Source organism: Cryptotermes secundus, unplaced genomic scaffold, assembly GCF_002891405.2.
Source record: "Cryptotermes secundus unplaced genomic scaffold, Csec_1.0 scaffold97, whole genome shotgun sequence".
Lineage (NCBI taxonomy): Eukaryota > Metazoa > Arthropoda > Insecta > Blattodea > Kalotermitidae > Cryptotermes > Cryptotermes secundus.
In genome coordinates, this window is record NW_019720561.1 from 1,564,143 (window position 1) to 1,576,766 (window position 12,624).

General features: G+C 39.1%; 1 protein-coding gene across 1 annotated transcript in view; it reads right to left on the reverse strand.

Moving 5' to 3' along the window:
- Positions 1-11,972, reverse strand: part of LOC111867985 — a 599,613-nt gene extending 587,641 nt beyond the window's left edge. Inside the window, exon 1 of the mRNA XM_033752924.1 lies at positions 11,643-11,972. The gene's annotated coding sequence lies outside the window, so the exon portion shown is untranslated. The remainder of the gene's footprint in view (positions 1-11,642) is intronic.
- Positions 11,973-12,624: the final 652 nt, after the last annotated feature.

The window sequence follows — 12,624 nt, forward strand, 5'->3', positions numbered from 1 at the left end:
TTTGAAAATAGGCAAGTGTAATGACAGGAAAGGAAAAGCAACCGAGAAAAACTGTTAAGATTTTTCGGGGGAATTTTTATACGTGCTCCAAATGTACGGCACGATCCACAAGAAAAAGGCGTCTTGGTTAGTAAAATGACCGCTGTTCGATGTTTGGTATAAAAGTGGTTGTTTTCTTTTTTAAACCATAGAGCTCGGATCTGGAATGCAGGCAGTTTTCCATCTAAGGGGCACCTCCCTCTCGACTTTAAGGGTTTAAGTCTGAAGACGATAATGACCAACTGTTTGATTCTAGTGCTTCAATCTAAAATTCAGAATATAATAACACGATCCATATGCATCATAATTAAATAGTTTGGGCCCCATGTTCTATATTTTTCTCATAAATGTCTAGATCATATCATGTTTATTAAAATAAGTGGTTACTATCCCATAATTTACCGGTCACGGTAGCCGAGCGCTCTAAGGCATGTACTGTCTTCACTCGCTCGAAAACCGGGATTGTGGGTTCGAATCTCATTCAGGGCATGGATGTTTGGTATCTGTGTGTGAATGGGCGTTATTTTTGTGTTTGTGTACAGGTAGAGACCTTACGACGAGCCGATCACTCACCCAAGGTGCCCTACCGAATGTCTAATATCTAGTAACCCGAAGTGAAACGGGGAGTTTCATTTAGGTAGGCCAAGGCCCAAATTGGGGCTCTAACTCCAAAGGAAAAAAAAAAATTCCATAGTTTAGGCTTATGTAAGTTAACCAACATTTGTAGTAGTTAGAATTAAAGATAAGCGCCTGATAATGTTTTTATTGCAATTAGGAAAACATTTAGGAAATTAGCAATTAATTCACCGTTTATCATCTGTGAGTACGGTTCAGTTAAATTCTTACGAAAGGACGTCGGGAATCTATTCAAAAACATTCACGAACTCAAGAAGACGTCCTTCTTTTTTCTGTTTCTTTGGGGAATGTATTATTATTATTATTGTTATTTGCTCCTCATCTAGACATTGTTCCTCTGCTTGATGTGCAGCAGCTGCTAATGTTTTTTGCAGGGATGTTGACGAATTTGGAGCCAGGAATGTTATCCCCAAAGAATTTTTAATAAATATAATATAATTGTTAGTATTATTATTATTTGCATGTGCAATAAAACAATAAACTGAATTACTCGTATTTTTATTATCCTCTGAAAATCTATACTTTTCATTTCTTAATTAAATATTTATGTTTCATTTCTCACTCCTTAATTACACTTAGATTTTTGTCAATGAAATTATTATTACTGATACTATTATAATTTGTTTGTTTGTTTACTTGTCTACATTATTGTGTTTTCCCCAGTGCTTGCCTGTAATTTGTCTTTGACTTTATAATGTGTTTGTCTATAATGTAATTACTTTTATCTACACTGTGCTCTGTCTGTAATTGGCCTTGCGGCTGTTAACTAGGCACATAAATAATAAAGAATTGAATTGAATTATTGCTATTATTATTACTATTCGCATTTTTATATGGATTATTTTATTTTACACCATGTACAACAATTAAACATTCCTTTTGCTGGATTCTCATACTATTAATTATTATTAAAAACTGCTTCGTGTTTAGGGGGACCTGAGTTCACGTCTTGGTCCGAACACCTGCTCTCTTTTGACCTATGCTCTCCGACGTCATTCTTGGCCTCTCCAGATAAATATTCGCGTTATACTTGTAGGTTCGCTACGGCTAATTATTCCCACGTTTACAATTAAACGACAGTTAAATACTGGCTACAATTTCTTATTTCCATATTCAGAATAATTATTGCTGTGTAACTTACGGAGCTGCAGAAGTGCAAGCGAGGTCGTCATTACAAAATGGGGCAAACTAATTTTTTGCCTTTCGATGTTAATCATTAGTTTCCTCTCAAATGAATTCTGTTTCGGTCATCACAATAACAGTAGTTGATACACCTTGCATAAATAACACGCGAACAAATCATTCCTGGTTTAATATTCTAGGCAAACGTGCCGAATGTATCAATATACGTTGCTATGAACCCGTACTGGGAGTGTTGGTTGCTATGTCCATCTAGTGAGCTTGCACTGATATGTCAATATGTTGCTATTGTTACTGCAGTTTACAGAGCACGCCTTCTTGCGTGCTGCTTATATGGAGGCCAGAAATATGCATCGTCGTTAATTAAACATGACCTTCAAAGAACAGCGTTTGGACAGACATACTGTAATTACTGAAGGTGTTAAATTTACAAACGAATGTCAGTTGCCCTTACTCGAGTACTATATCCCCTGCAACAGTTTGTTTAGGCTACAATATTAGCAAAGGAGTCGGAGAAGTTGCCGCACGCTCGCGGCGCTCTGTTCTCTCGTTTCACGTCATTGCTGGCATGAGCTCGTGTAAGCGGAACCTCAGCAGACACGTCATTGCTGTCAGTGACATTAACCTGCCGCAAGGGGCCGCGCCATAGCTCAAGCGGTTAGTCGCTGGCTTCCCACCACTGCGGTCCGGGTTCGAGCCCGTGTCTGGTCAAGTGGGATTTGTGGTGGACAAAAAGAGCTGGGGAAGATTTTCTCCAAGTACTTCGGTCTCCCCTGTCAGTCTTAATTCCACCAAATTCTCCATCATCATAATCACCCAATGCAGGCTACAATAGGCCAATCAGTGGCCGCCGTGCCGAGTGGACCCAGCTGGACTCGACACCCACTAAGCGAATTTAACATTTTCAACTTTCTGCAATAGATAGAGATACTCTTGAGTTGGGAAAGAAATTCCTCACTTATTATTTTCTGGGAAACCAAAGGTTCACTACCATCTTCACAAATTCCGCGACTGCAATAAATTAATTCCGTCTATATCTTCAGATATTACTTATAGTATATTTAAGGGCCGTTTTCATATTATTATCACATCTGCTCCTACTCCCTTCAAGTGGTTTCTTCCCTTCACGTTTAGCAACCAAATGCTTGTATGTATTCCCGTCGGTAGTATGAATGCAACAAACCTCGACCATTCCACCCATTCGTTAAATCCCAATGGTTACTATATGTACCGTCTGCTTTAACGTACTAGAACCCTGCATTCTACTCAGAGAGTGCCTTCATATGTTTCGTATGGTTCCCGTATTAAAGCGCCATTCTTCCGCTAAACAGAATCACCTGGTAAGGAGTGTGGTTATATATATATATATATGTGTGTGTGTCTGTGTGTATTATTTAGAAGAAATTAGTCCACCATTGTTGTGCAACAATGTAGGAAGAGGATAATCCATTTCCACTCATATAAACGGTCTTGAGAAGAACATAAATTAGTTCACGAGACCCGATGGTGTCCGCAACCAAGAATGACTTTGCTGGCGAGGACCGGCAACAATTTATTAGACTGGACTGGATAGTCTTCAAAAGCAATATTTATCATATTCCGGTCAACACACATTCTTTTCAAGCTGGTGGATATTGTTGTCTAGGACGACATATTTCGGCATATATCTGTCATCTTCAGGTCAGCTTTTAGTGACAATTATCCCATTATATACTAGTACTTAGAATAAATTTACCACGTAAACCAAGCGGATCCAGTGATATGTTATATATTATATGTATTAAACAATATTATATACTGCAATATGTTGGCCAACGAGCGGTCTAAGGCGTGCACTGTCTTCGCTCGCTCGGAAACTGGGACCGTGGGTTCGAATCCCACTCAGGGCATGGATGTTTGTGTGCGTTTTTCTGTGTTTGTGCACAGGTAGACGCCTTGCGATGAGCTGATCACCCGCCCAAGGAGTCCCATCGTATGTTTAAGATCTAAAAAAACCGAAGTTAACGGAGAAGTTCATGGAGGTAGGCCTAGGCCCACTGGGGCTGTAGTGCCAAGGAAAAAAAATATGTTGACTACGAAGTGAGAGGAGGTTGGAGAAAACTGCATAATGAGGAGCTTCATAACTTGTACTCTTCTCCAAGTATAATTATAATGATCAAGTCAAGGAGGATGAGGTGGGCAGGTCATGTAGCACGAGTGGGGGAGACGAGGAATGCGTATAGGATATTGGTGGGAAAGCCAGAAGAAAAGAGGCCACAGGAAAGACCAAGGCGTAGGTGGGTGGACAATATTAGAATGGATCTTAGAGAGATAGGATGGGATGGGATGGATTGGATTGATCTGACTCAGGATAGGGACCAGTGACGGGCTTTTGTGAACACGGTGATGAACCTTCGGGTTCCATAAAATGCTGGGAAATTCTTGAGTAGCTGCAGAACTTGCTGCTCCTCCAAAAGGGCTCAGCTCCATAAGTAAGTAAGTAAGTAAGTAATATGTTGGCTTCTTATCTGTTTTCAACATTAGAACAATTGTAAATAAGAATGGGCCTGAAGATAGAATGAATGTGCCGAAACCTATCATCCTAGACTGTAAATTCAAGCCGCTGGAAATATTGTTGTGTTGATAGAAATAGAGTAAATATTAAGTTTAGTGATTTCCTCAACAGAATCCAACAAAACTAGTCTACAGGATGTTGGTCATCTCAAAGAGTGTTATTGATATAAGTCTGATGTAAAAGTAATATATATCATTTAATTGAAATTCTCCGATATGTCGAATAAATGGAGCACTAGGAATTTAAGTGCTTTCAACGTAATCCAAAATTACAGGAGAGAACATGAAATAAACCCGAAAACGCTCTGCCCTTATTCCTTAGAATTCATCAAAACATTCCACACGAATTGTTTCTCTTCTTCATTCTGAAATATTTGCTATGGAAGAATTTTCACGAAGCAGCTATTTGCTTTGTCCCTCACGTCAGCAACAGTTTGGGAATTCCGATATCATCAATCGCCGTTTCGTAAGCCTGTCAGTTTCAGCTGTCAGCATATAGGGCGGCCGAGAACAGCCTTCCTGGGAATTTTTGCTGCTACGAACTAAATTTGTTCTTGCAATGGAAAATGTTTAGCAAGTTGAAAACAGTTACTTTGTACTTCACAAGATATTAGAAGCTTGTTAGAAATAACGGAGAATGGGACGATCCACAGAAATGCTAATATATAAACACAGAAGTGACAGGTTTTGAAGGTAAGTGATAGATTTAAGGAACTTAAGGATAATATTAAAATGGCACTTGAGAAGCAGTGAATAAGGGCATGGACTGGATTTAATTTGCTCAGGATACGGCCCAGTAGTGGACTCATTTCAGAATAGTACCGGCGGGCATCACAGATAAACTAAAAAAAAATGGAATGCGATATAATATTATTGTTTGGAAGTGAATTTTAAGTCTGTGCCTATCCTTACATAAGAGCTAGTGAGTTTATATTTCCCTTCAATTCTTGTTACTTTTTTTTTCCTTGGCAATACAGCCCCAGTGGGGCTAGGCCTACCTCCATGAACTTCTCCCTTCGCTTCGGTTTTTCTAGATCTTACACTTTCGGTAGGACTCCTTGGGCGGGTGATCAGCTCGTTGCAAGGCCTCTACCTCTATACAAACACAGAAAAACGCACACACACAAACTAAACATCCATGCCCTGAGTGGGATTCAAACCCAGGATCCCGGCTTCCGAGCGAGCGAAGACAGTGCATGCCTTAGACCGCTCGGCTACCGTGACCGGCTTCTTGTTACTTAGGCTATATATATTACGATATACAATTATATTTGTTTAAAAAGATTTCCTTAAATAAGGAGTAAAAATAGGATTCCCTTGACTCAGAAATTTCTCCATCTTCATAGCCAGTATCTGTATCACACTTCAATATACGTACGTCTTAGTTTAAAGGTGTCCCAGTTAAAGTTATTAAAGGAAAATTGTGAGGTATATAAAAGCACAGATGCTTACATGGTAGGGACATTTTGAGAGAGTGCATGAAGAGAGAACAACAAAAAAAAACAACTCGTCGGAAGCCATTACCATCCAGACCTAAAGGACAACCTAAGAAGAAATGGGAAGACGTTCTACAGAACCTTCAAATCATGGAGGTCATGAGTTCGAAGAGGCTTGTACGAAGGAAAGAGCAATGGAAGGAAATTGTTGAGCTAACCAAGACACATTTTGGGTTGTAAAGCTGTTACAGAAGGAGTAAAATTTATTTTGTTATGTTAATATTACTTCAATAACATTGCTCCACACAACTTCATGTTAAATCATTATTACGATATTGTTCATACCAGAGTTTAAAACAATTTTCGAAAGGGATGGCATTAACGAGAACGGGAAGTTATCCACCAGTCGGTCTCTTCAACTTTGGCCATTGTTGGATACAAAAATCAAAGTAAACGTTACATAAGCATTGTTGCATTTTATAATTGCATGTAATTATAGCAAAGAATATATAAGTATTTATAATGGCGTTAATGTTTTCTTTATTGTAATATCAAAGTCAGAGTTACTTTATGACGAGGCCGCGCCATAGCTCAAGCGGTTAGTCGCTGGATTCCCACCGCGGAGGACCATGTTCGATCCCAGCTCTGGTCAAGTGAGATTTGTGGCGCTGGGGAAGGTTTTCTCCGAGTACCTCGCTTTCCCCTTCCAATCTTCATTCCAGCAATTGCTCCACAATCACCCTCACCTATCATCTGGGACTGGTACAATAGGCCAGAAGTGGCCGCAGTACAGGGGACTTAGTCCCACCCCACTAGCAATAAAAATAATACTTTAAGACTGTCGGTTTACCGTCAATCAGTTCATCTTGACGCCGAGTCCCTTACGGCTAATGACTCGAGCTGTTTTGTTTTGAAACTGAACTCTTCTGTTCAGTCCTTATGTAACAGCGTCTCTCACGAGAGCATGGGTTGCATTGTACTGCATATTATGGGAGTGAAGAAAGGCTGCGGAACATAGCCATCTTGAGTTCTTTGTGGTAAAGATATGTACCCTTCACGTCGCTTCACATAACGTCACGGTGAAGAGGAGTATATCCACTGCGTTAATTGAGGAAACGCTGTGATATTTCTGACTGGATAATTTCTTCTCCATCATACCCAAAATAGGTATCACAGTTCAATGGAATATTGGACTACGAATAGAAGCAGACGAAATGTGTAACGTGGACATATTAGCAAGACGGTGTGGCATTTCGGCCAAATTCTCTCAGCTTCTCCAGAAAGCATATGATTTGTACCAGTCAGTTTGTAATAAATTGAAGAATATATTATCGCACCTGTCACTCAAAATGAGTGAAGATGCTGTAAATTCATATAATGTCTTTGAAAAATAAATTTTAGGTTAAAGTTCAGGTAAGTAAAAGGTTATCAATATCTAACAACAGTTGTTCGTTTAATTGAGAAACATAAGCGTGTTTATGACGTATTTATTATAATAAGTAAGGTTCGAATTCATATACATAGATTGCTAATTCAAAAACTCATATTTTACGACTAACATACCATAGAGATGGTTGTTTTGATGTGTTGAAAGTTTATGGGCCCAAATCTTAAATTCTGGTAACATTTAAAGAGTTATTTCATATTAATATTTCTATCGATGATTTATTGGGTCAAGAATATTCTCTTCATGTCGTCCAGACCAGTCTAGAGGCCCGTCCAGCCTACTACCGAATGGGTACCTGGGGTTCTTTCAGCAGTGTAAGGCGGCAGGGGGGTGAAACTGACCACTCACCACTAAATAATTCCGAATTCAAGAAAAAGTGAATCTACATTCACTCCCTCCACGCGCCTTCAAGCGTAGTGCTTAATTAATTAAGCACAGGGACAACTTTACCTTCAATCGGCGAGATAATAAAATGTAAGTAATTAAAGAAACACGAAATAAATGTGCAAATTATCGAACATTTAAAAAGAATTTTGTTTAAATACATTTTCACTCACAGAGCTGAGCCCTTCTTCAGAAACCGCCAATTCTGCAGCTACTCAAGAATTTCCCAGCATTTTATGGAACCCGACGGTTCATTACCGTGTTCACAAGAGCCCTCCACTGGTCCCTATCCTGAGCCAGACCAATCAAACCCACACCATCCCATCCTAGCTCTCTGAGATAAAGTTTAATATCGTCCACCCATTTACGCCTTGATCTTCCCAGTGGTCTCTATCCATCTGGCTTTCCCACCAATATCCTACGTGAATTTCTCTTCTCCTTTTTCGTGCTACATGCCCTGTCCATCTCATCCTTTTTGACTTGATCATTATAATTATACTTGGAGGAGAGTAAAATTTATGAAGCTTCTCATTATGCAGTTTTCTCCAAATTCCTGTCATTTCATCTCTCTTTAACTTTACAGTTTTTAAGTATAATTTCACTCCTCATCAGTATAAGGTATCAACTTCAGAGCTGTCTTAAATTGAGAGGAGCTCTCTAACGTCCTAACAGCACTACTTTCGGTTACACAGTACCTCTATGTCTATAAATTCACTGTAACGCGATTCTAAATTATTGTCGGGGGTTCCGTGGCCTATAAACAGAAACGCCGACAGTAATATTGAATCACCGTTTACTCGTATTTATTGCGGCAATGATGAAACGATATTTAAGTTAACATACGACAACATGTTTTAATTTAGACAAAGTAAGACCGACCCTTCTCTCTGTGAAGGTGAGGATCTCGCAGCGATTACTGTAAAGTGTACTAGTTAGTAAGTTATTTAGAGAGGGTGGGTTTCCCCATGCACCGCGACCAGTTTGATCTATTGTGCTTCCCTCTATGATATTCTACCAGTCTCTTTACCCTACCGATAAATGGTGTGTACCATCAGTCCCGCCGAGCAAGCGAGTTCGGCCACTTGCTTAGCGGTGTCTATAATGCTTCCCCCATCTATCAGAGGCCTTAAAGACTATTGTTGGGCGGGAAACTTCATGGAATTTGGCTCAGTGATCCCCTTTGGGGATGTGAGGTTCTTTTACGTGCCATAAAGTTACGACACGGGACACAGCTTAAAGTCCCTCCCGGAGGACTTGTTCCCTGAATTTTTCCGCCCTTAAAAATTCGACGACCTCCGCCGGGTATTTGGACCCGCGTACTACGAGTCATGCGGTGGGAACGTTACCTCTAGACTACGGAGGCCGCTCGTGAAGTGTACTAGCTTCTGGGATGTAATGCAACGTAATCCGGTGAAACGTAACCAATATATCGGCGTAACCTTCTGTCTCCATTTTAATATTCTACGAGGAAACGAAGCAAGAAAACAGCCATAATCTGGACACAAACAGAGGGCTTTGCTTTCCGCCTACTTCTTGTTTGGTTTACTTTTAGAGCCTGCACACACAGGCAGTAACTTCTTTCGAAAAATGGCGAACTTCTATCAGGCTACATCCCGAAAAATGGCATTCAGCCTATTATGAAGTTACGCTTAACCTGCATCTGCCACGCAGTAGGATATCTCACATGTATTTCTTTGTCCTATACCTCTGCAGTTTCCCCTGTACTTTTTGGAATGGTGTTACTCTGTTAGCTCCTTTAGCTGTTGAATTAGTACGTAAAAATTAAGAATTGAACTATTATTATTAATACGAGTAATAATAACGAATTTAATTATTATAATTATTATTATTGATATTATGCATGTATCACGTGGTACCCACCGTAAAACATGTATGCAACTATGAGTAACCTATTTCAATAGCGCAATGGAATATGACACTTAAATTATTTCTGATTAGGCCTCCCGTTCCTCTGATTGTATTACTATTGTTGCTGGAAAAAATGCAAAGCTATTCCGGTAACATGTCGTGGAGACCCATAGGATTGTGAGGCTCCCACATTTTCTGTAGACAGTCGGCTTACAGACAGCAGTGAGGTTGTCACCCTTACGCGCCTGCTGCCCTTTACACCCCAGGAAGATTCCTGGTACTCATTTCTGTTAGAGGCTGAGTCGACCCCAGGGCCACAGTGAGGCTGGAAGGATTAAGTCAGTTGAAAAATCTAATGACCTTATAGGTATTCGAACTCGCGACTTTCCGGCTTGTAGCATAGTGTCTCAATCAACTACGCTAACGTGTACCCCACTTACTCATGCTTAATTTATAATTGGCTACTGGGCTCTTGAGTAATCACTCGAATAAATATATAAATAAATAACATTATTATTAGATCGTATGCTTTGAATCCATGCTGTCCTGGGGCCGTCAGCATAAAATAATACGTTTTTTTGGACGCGACTGAAACTCTTTAAAGCAATAAAAGTTATTTCTGCAACACATATAATTTAACTGTACTTTGTACTTTTATTAATATTGTCACGTGTAAGGGTTACCGTGACCGATAATTGCTGGCTCTAGGTTTGATGAATGGATTTATTGGACGTCTCTATTATAATTTCACTTGATTACAACAGTTCACACATTTGACTCCTTCTGGATTACGAATCTCTCACTATTTTCTGGATCTTGCACTGGTGTCGAGCCTCTAGTCTTCTGTTTGAACCGTCTATTACTCTCGGCTCATTCCTGGTTATAAATGTTAACGCGCGTCCACATTACTCGTGCTCGTGCTCGTGCTCGTCGGGAGACTCGTCTAGCTTTTACTTTTGCTCGTAAATCTTCGTCCACACTACTTCAGTTGCTCGGCAGGCTTCAGCGCGTGAGGATCCGTATATTTACTCGTAGTGTGTATAGGCTATAGTCGTATTTTAATTTATTGGCTATAGTTTTTAAATTAAAAATTTGCTTGTCTCGTGACTTGTCATATCGTCCACATTACTCGCGAGCATAGTGTGTCACACTATCACGAATAATGTGGACGCGCCTTTATACGGCCGTGATAGAAGACACTGCCTCAAAGGGCTCTATTCTGCTCTTTTAGGTCGCGTTGTGTCGGAAACCGTTTTAATTACCATGGTAACAATATCTGCAGCCCCATATCTGTTTACAGCTTAACCCTCGGAAAATGTGCAGTCAGTCGTTTCCTAGTAACGGCCGTCTTTTCTTATTTAACTGTGGAACAATATTTACCCAACCGTTGGCTGGCAATGGACGTTTGCTTCGATTTCAATATTCCGGCTTCAGTCGTCACGTCACAATAATAATTTATCATCTTTATTTTTATTAAGAACGTATTTTTACGACATAAACATTCTGTTCATAAATTACATTAACATTAATTTACTTATTTAACGAGTCGAAATAAACTTATCTGTTAAATATGACATGACGAGCCTATTAGTTTTAATAGCAAATTTATTTTATCTGTGAGACAAAATATTTGATAATTACAAGATGTTTTCTGTAACATAGCTCAAATTTAATTTATACTTAAAAGAAAAGAATTTAGAGACAAAATCCTCAAGTTCTGCAGTAAATTTTAATTTATTATCAATTTGTAAGTTAGAAATATGGAACCAAGCGAAGCACAGACGAATAAAATTCAAGTTACCGAAACGACGAAGAAGAGATCATTGGAATATTATAATCTATAAGCTTACGTGCGTAATGGAAAACCCAGTGTTATAAATATCACGGGCAAATATTAAAGAAATATACTAATATGAAAATCATACGTTTAGAAACACTCCACATCGTACACTTTCAAAATATAGCAATAAAAACCTAAGATCAAAAGACATGTTAGAGGACTTACAAAAACTCCGAAGTAACCGATTCTAAGATAATATTAAAACAAATTTGATAATGATGAAATTGGATCAGAAGTAACGGAATAATACGTGACAATGCTAATGACAATCTAAACTCTCCCAAATACTAAAACTTACCTCTTAATAAGATGAGGCTGGACCCCATCCTGTGGCAGCATTATCTCCGTAACGCCACTCCCACGTCACACTTGTTTCAAGGTGATCTTCAAGCGGAGATAAAATAAAATATATGTAACACAATTTGCACTAATTGCCGGTATTCACCATAATTTGTATTTCAGAAGCACCTTTTTTGTGTGTACCTTAATTCACTTGTCAGTCATGTTTCATTAGCTACAAAGTAAACACAATAACACGGCGCTTACATGTACGTATTTTGCATTCATCATTCGTGAGAAATGCTTAACTAAACAACAAATACAATCAAATAAGTTCAATCAGTTCTTTACTCACAACAAAACTTCTAGATCTATTCAATATGGATAATATTTACTTTATATAATAATTTTAATTCCTTAGTTGAAGTGAAGGAGGGAAGAAATTTAAGAAACAGACTAATTAATTTCTTGAGAATGGGAAAAGTTGACGAATTTGTTACGTGCCATTTGACTGTCACTCTCTGTTGCTTGTACGAAACATATTTTTGTTCAACATTATTCATAAAGCACATTATAAAATCACTTTTGACGGTTCAACAACAACAAAATCAGAAATAAAGTCACTTTCAATTTAATTATAAATTCCATATTCTCACATATTAGGTTTACTTCAGCTAAACATATTTAAAAAGACAACTATTAGAACACTTGCTGAAAGTCTCCTGTCCGAAATAAATATTTTTAATATCACTTAATCCTTAAATATTAAACACAACTTCCGACAAAAATACTTGAGAGCGTCGAGTCATAGTTATCTGATATCTTCCCGAACGTGGATCCACCCTTAAAATCTGCGGGCGTCGCCCTGGAATATCCGACGCCACCGACGTCTACCGAGTACGGCGTGATGTCCGCTCCTGTCGGATCTGGGCTCTGTACAGAACTCAGCTACTGCCGCGCCACCTCCTCCTCCCTCTGGAGAGCCGGTGGCTGACTGCCAT